The 6947-nt window shown below is 43.8% G+C and overlaps 1 protein-coding gene across 1 annotated transcript in view; it reads right to left on the bottom strand.

Annotated features, from left to right (window-relative positions):
• INVS (inversin) overlaps positions 1-6947 on the bottom strand; it is an 86515-nt gene that overhangs the window by 51773 nt on the left and 27795 nt on the right. The window lies entirely within an intron of this gene.

The raw sequence follows: 6947 nt of genomic DNA, 5'->3' as shown, positions 1-6947 counted from the left end.
TGATCATGCATTTGTTGCAAAGAAATTCAGTACAGCAGTTCAGAAGAAAGTTTGCTGAAACTTTGTAACGTTTATTAAGCTGCCATAAGGAGGAATTAAGTTTGGATGAGACAACCTCCCAGAACTGACATCTGGATCACCAACTCTCTAAGTCTCTAGAAAAGCAGCAGGTGTCCATATGGGTCTTGATCCCAAAGAACGGCATTCTCATAGTGAATGGTGTACACATGCCAGACTGCTATTTCTAAGCAAATGAAAAGAAACAAGAAATTAAGCACCGAGTCTGGAACATTATCTGAATGCACTGAATGGGATCTCATAATTAAAAACAAAACAAAACCTTTGACCTGTATTTGGGCATACATGAAGATGCCAAAATATTATGGTAGAGAAATGGCGCCATCTTCTGAATCTCTATTCGATTATCTTGAAATCCATGAGGCTCTACCTTAGATTTTCGGATGTTATACAGCTCAGACAGAGTAGCCCATCACGTGAGCAGCTATTTGCAGACATAAACTTCAAAAAATAACATACATGGTAGCTCCTACTCCTTGGAAGCAAAGTTCTTAGGTGTGCAGTTTGAAAATGGGGAAGAACAAGGAGATGTCCTCCTAACACCCTATTTCCATCAAGAGAAACACACAATCATAAGGGATGCACTCCTCAATAAAACTTTTCATATGCATAAAATCTACCAAAATTCATCATTTCTGTAGTGACTTCCATGGCAGTTTACAACATAAAGGTAACAATCATTAGTAAACACATATCAGTTTGTCTTGACCACAGTCTGAGGCAGAAGAGATTCACTGTATGTGTAAAGGACACTTTGCAGTAGCCTAAAGTATCATAGTAACAGTCCTCAGAAGTAAGAGACCTCTCCTGTGTGTTTTCCATGCATAGGAAGAATCTCCACCTCTCTTCGGTGTTTTAAACCCTGGTCAGAAATGCAGATGCTGCCTTGATAGGACAGTTATCTCAATGGCCTTCTCACCCACAGAACATTTATGCACTGCTTTCAGCAATGCACATTGCTGAAAGAGTCAGGTTCTGGCATATAGTTTGTATAAGACGTACTGAGAAAGCAAAATTTGTGGCAGACATCCTCTAGTTTCCCCACGAGTTTACTCCTCAGCTTCAGTTGGCTGCATCAGCATGTGGGCAACCAGTAACACTTATTAGTTTCCTCAAAAGCTTTTGAATGCATGGCAATTAGACGTAAAAAAGTGGGGACCTAAGAGAGGGAATGACCATTGGACACTTACCGTGAAGGGTCATTCTCCTCTGAGGACAGGAGGACATCTCCATGGGTTATTCCCACTGTGCCTTTAGGGAGGCAGGAAATAGTTTTTTCCCCATCCTGTTGGTGCATCCGGAATAGCCCATCTCCAGTTCTGGGACTCCGAAAGCAGTGCCTGTAGCCTGAAATAACTGGCCTTGCCCTATAAAATATAACTGTGAACATTAACTTCAACATGTAACAACCCAATTCTGCAGGGTAGAGAAACCCCAGAGTAAGAGTAATACAGAGCGAGAGAAGAAATCAGCACAGAGAAATAAAAACAGAGAAAGATGACAGTGGGAGGGCCGAGATGTCCTCCTGTCCTCAGAGGAGAAGGACCCTTCACAGTAAGTGTCCAATGGTCGTTCTCCCTCTGAGGTGGAGGACATCTCCATGGGACCTCCCTGAGCAGTGTCCCTCATTCGGGTGGGTCGTCATCTTCCTCCAATGTCACGGCGTGCTGAAGAACTCCCGAAAGCTGCATCTGAAGATGCTACAGTGTGGATCTTGTAATGTCTTGTAAAGGTAGAGATGGAGGACCACGTTGCAGCTCTACAGACTTCCTCCACTGATGCCCTGTTAAACAACGCTGCATTGGTGAATGTGCCGTGATGCCACTGGGAGGATCACGTCCAGAAGCCCGGTAAGTTTCCACAATGCAGGACTTCAAAACTGAACTGATAGTTGATCTCGACATCTTTTCCCCTTTGCGTGGTGGGGAAATACCTATGAACAAAGATTCAGTCTTCCTCCAAGACTCCGTCCTTGCAATGTAAATCTTGAGGGCTCTTTTAACATCTAAGGTGTGCCAGAGATGTTCCTTAGGGTGTTTGGGGTGAGGACAGAAGATGGGTAGACATATTTCTTGTGACCAGTGAAATCTGGAATACACCTTGGGCCGGAACGTAGGATCCGTCAGAAGCACCACCTTGTCCTTGTGGAACATGCAGCAGGATGACTTTACTGACAATGCACCAAGTTCAGAAACTTTCCTTGCCGACGTGATGGCAACGAGAAACAAGGTCTTCATTCTCAGCCATTTCAGACCTCCCTGAGAGGTTCAAATGGCGCTTTCATGAGAGCATCAAGCACAATGTTCAATCTCCACGTAGGAAAGTGATGCATTTGTGGAGGAGATTTGGCCACAGCCCCCTGCAAAAATAAACAAATATGGGGGTGCTTGGTAATCTTGAAACCCTCCAAAGAAGGTAGGACCGTTGATAACATCGCCAGCTGTCTACGTAGAGTGGAGGCTTGGAGACCTGCATCCAATCCACCCTGCAAGAATGACAGAAGCGAAGCTACAGATGGAGATAGCGCAGTTACCTTCTTGCGCCTACACCATCTGACGAAGGCCTTCCAGGTAGTGTTGTATATATGAGTCGTGGATTTCCGTCTGGAAGCCATGATAGTGTCCATGACCTGGGTAGAGAATCCCAACTCTGCTAAGCTGTGCCGCTCAATCTCCACGCGGTCAGACATAACCAGGCCGGATCCGGGTGCCACACTGGTCCCTGGGAGATCATGTCTGGAGACACCGGTAAGACCAACGGTGGAAGGATCGACATCTTCTGCAGTTCCGAAAACCATGGACATGTCGCCCACCAAGATGACCTCCGCCTTGAGTTCCCTGATTCTGCGGAGAGTCCTGGATATCAGGATAAATGGCGGAAACACGTACAGCAATCCCTGAGGCCATCTCGTCGTGAGGGCATCCATTGCCCCTGCGTCCTGATGGAAGTATCTGCTATAAAATCTCAACAGCTTGTGGTTCTTTGGTGAAGCAAACAAGCCCAGTATAGGTTGTCCGAAATGTTTCACTAACCTGATGAAAAAGTTTGGATGGAGAGCCCATTCTCCCTCCTGCAACGTTTCCCTGCTGAGCCAGTCTGCCTGGACGTTCTTGATCCCTCTTATGTGTTACGCCCTCAAGGAAGCAATACTTCTCTCTGCCCAGATGAGCATCTTCATTGCCTCCTTGTGCAGTTGGCAGGATCGGGAACCTCCCTGCTTGTTTAGATAAGCTTTGGCAGAAATGTTGTCCATTCTCACCAACACGTGTTGTCCCTGCAGCCGGAAGGTGAAGTGGATCAGAGCTAAACGAATCACCCTTATTTCCAGAAGATTGTTCGGAAGAGACCTCTCGGCTGGTGACCAGATCCCTTGGACCGAAACACCCTCTAGCGTCGCCCCCCAGCCCTGGAGACTGGCGTCAGTGAACAGCTCCATGGTGTGACAAACATAGTAGTTCTTCCCAGTGGTAAGGTTCTTCATGTCCGTCCACCAACGCAGGCTTTCCTTGACCTTGAGGGGAACCTGCAGGTTGATCGTCTTCCTTTGTATGATGTTTAGCTGATGAGGGCGAAGAAACATTTGCAATGGTCTGGCATGCATATGGCCCCCTTGGATCATGTCGATGCTGGCAATCATGAGACCCAGAAGACTGGCCAACTCCATCAAGGCTGAAGATCTGCAGTGGTAGACCTGTGTAGCGATGGTCTTGATCTTCTGTGCCTTGGACCTTGGTAGAAACAGGGCAGCATGCGTGGTGTCGATCACCGCACCCAGGTGTCTGACCCAGGTGCTGACATGGAATTAAAGAGCTCTTCTCGAGATTGATTAGAAATCCATGACTGCGCAGACACTGTAGGGTCTTTTCTGTGTTTTGTATGGATTCTAGCCGTGTGCTGGCCTGGACCAACAAATCATCTAAGTACGGATGCACATGAGTCCCCTGGCTTCTGAGATGACTCACAGGATTGATGATCAGTTTGGTGAACAGCCTGGGCGCTGTGGAAAGACCAAAGGGGAGAGCTCTGTACTGGAAGTGCTGACCACAGATGTAAAAACAGAGATACCTCTTGTGTGGATCGGCATATGGAGATATGCTTCCGTAAGATCTATGGACGTCAGGTACTTGTTGGGAGATAAGGAATCCGCTACTGCTCTCAGAGTTTCCATGCGGAAATGGCACAGACAAATGAATGCATTTTCTGTGATGCTCCTTCATATGGGGTGGATTTAACCCCTTCTCCTACATTTTAAAAAATGTTTTATGTTTTTCTGCAAAACGGAGGGATTGCCCAAAGTACATAGGGAAATGTTCTTTCGCTCTTCATGGCCCTGACCTACAGATTTAAATACCCGCAGATGGGGCCATGTTTTACCACTGATGCTGATCTTAGGAAGCCAAACTCCAGTTACTATTTCTGGTCCTTATGGCTTACAAAAACAACACAATGTCCTTTCAGTGAAAAAATGTGGTACATTTTATCATTGTGGTATCATTATCAATTGAAGATTTACCACAAAAACACCCATCTCTCAAAGCTTGTTTTCCTGTCCAAGTAAATGATGTTGATGATATTGCTTAGAATCACACGAAGTAAAAAAATTTAAACATTCACTTTTAAATTGTATTTCCACTTTTAAAAATGTATTGTAATAGTTATTTTAATTATTTATACCAAATAACATTTAATGATCAGTAAATTAATCCTACGACACTTAGCACGGTTGTTTGAAAGATCAGTTGAACTCAATGGGAATTCTTCCAAAACACGATTAGAAGACGGAGGTTCATATGTACCTTCGGAGAGAAGCACACGTTCCTTTCCAAAGAGCAACGCTGACAACTCTCCAGCCGAAAGCCTTTTCCCAGAAAGTGCATTTCGGCTTGAGCAATAAGAATCTTCCAGTTGCTCTCTTAGGAAAATATCCCATTACATCTCTCTAGTGCATCATTCTCCCCAAAGGGAGTATTGAAAAACCCACTCCAAGTAGGTTATTGTTGTCGTCCCCCCCTCCCAGTTTAGCCCACTATTTCTCTACATTTATATTATCTTCTTACTTGTCATACTTTGTCCTCAACAGCAGAAAAAAATCTTATTTCAAAGTATGGAAACCCTTTGTACAAATGAGATGCAAATGCTTTGAAATTTTTGTTTTCAATAAATAATACCAGGAGGCCAAGAATATCTTTTAATTGACTTCTGACTACATGATAATAAATTTGCATCTACCAAGTTAATGTTTTGTGTTTGGCTTGGGTTTAGTTGTGACATCAGAGAGGAGTTTTTTGCTTTTTAAAGAAGTATTTTTAATTAATGACAGAATTTATCATTTCATCTTTAATTCAGAAAATTGCTTCATTCTGGGAATATTATTCAATTTATTCAAATTCCGGTAAGTAGGTTTGATTTCAAAGTCAGCTAATATGCTGTTCAAGAGAAATTGTTCAGGAGACTCAATATAAGATTAACAGACCATCCTTCTATAAGCTAATTTCCCCCAGATGGTCCCTTGTATTTTAACATGTGGTACAGTATTTCTGGTTAATGTGCCCCAATTCAAATAGTTTTCCTTCAAGGTTAGGGCACTCTCCCAGGAAGCAACATTTATTTTGCAAATATTTTTATCATCTTTGATTCTTGCTTTGTTGGTAATAATATCCTCGTACTGAGGCTTCCTACCATAATGTTACCTGTGAGGAGCAACACTATTAACTGCGGGCTTTTCTGCTTCTACTGCCGAGTCCTTAAAATAGGATCTAGGCTATTAAAATACTACAAAAATATACAATTAATGGATAGAAGGGTGTAGGTTACAACAGCCCCCAAGTTTCTGTTGCCTCTGCTGTGCCGGAGCTCCAAGTTTGAATATGAGAGACTTCTAAAAGCATTGTGATGAGCAGACATGATGGTCTACTTTCCTTAATAGTTTAAATATACAGGGCACTGAAGTCCATGGCCAAGTCCAAAGCACTTCTTTTGGATTCTGGCCATCATTTTGATCACACCCCTCTTCTGAAAAGCTGAGTTTGAGTCCAACAGCACCTTACAGGCCAACGAAAGTTCCAGGGTATAAGCTTTCATTGTTAGATACCTGACAAAAAACTGAGATGTCTGACATCTTTAGTGTGCATTTTTGCAAAGTTTGGATTCAACACCTTCAGCTGGCAATCAAAACTATGACTACTGTATAACTCTCTACATGGGGCTACCCTTGTCCCAAATCTGGAAGCTACAGCTCATGCAGAAAACTGCTATTGGGCCTTCCTTGAGGGAGCACATTCAGCCTGCACTGAAGGCATTGCATTGGCTACCTATAGCTGAGAATAGCATACCGGATTCACTTCAAGGTGCTTGTTCTTACCTATAAAGCCCTATATGGCCAGATCCTGCATACCTAAGAGACCACCTTTCCCCATATATTCCCCAAAGAGTACTACAGTCTAGGTCACAAAATCTCCTTGTCCCCCCCGGCCCAAAAGATGTTAGGCTGTCCTCAACCAGGGCAAGAGCTTTCTCGGTAGTGGCCCTGCTTTGGTGGAACAAGCTCCCAGAGGACATCAGGCCCCTGCAGGATTTATTACAATTCCACAGGGCCTGCAAGACAGAGGTCTTCCACCAAGCATTTGACTGAGGTACAGCATCTAATCAGCACATCGACCAAGGAACCAGTGCCCAGTAATACATCTTTATTTATTATTTATTTATCTTTACATTTATATCCCGCCCTCCCCGAAGGCTCAGGGCGGCTCACAAGGGGCATAAATGCCTGGTTAAAACAATGAACAATATAAAACAATATAAAATACAATATGCATAATACACTAAAAAATGTCGGTGCTCCAGAATTACTTAACCGTAGATTTCAAGAT

Source organism: Gekko japonicus, unplaced genomic scaffold, assembly GCF_001447785.1.
Source record: "Gekko japonicus isolate JY-2015 unplaced genomic scaffold, Gekko_japonicus_V1.1 scaffold3110, whole genome shotgun sequence".
Taxonomy (NCBI): domain Eukaryota; kingdom Metazoa; phylum Chordata; class Lepidosauria; order Squamata; family Gekkonidae; genus Gekko; species Gekko japonicus.
The sequence above is the reverse complement of the archived record's forward strand: the minus strand, read 5'-3'. Positions and strand labels throughout refer to the sequence as shown.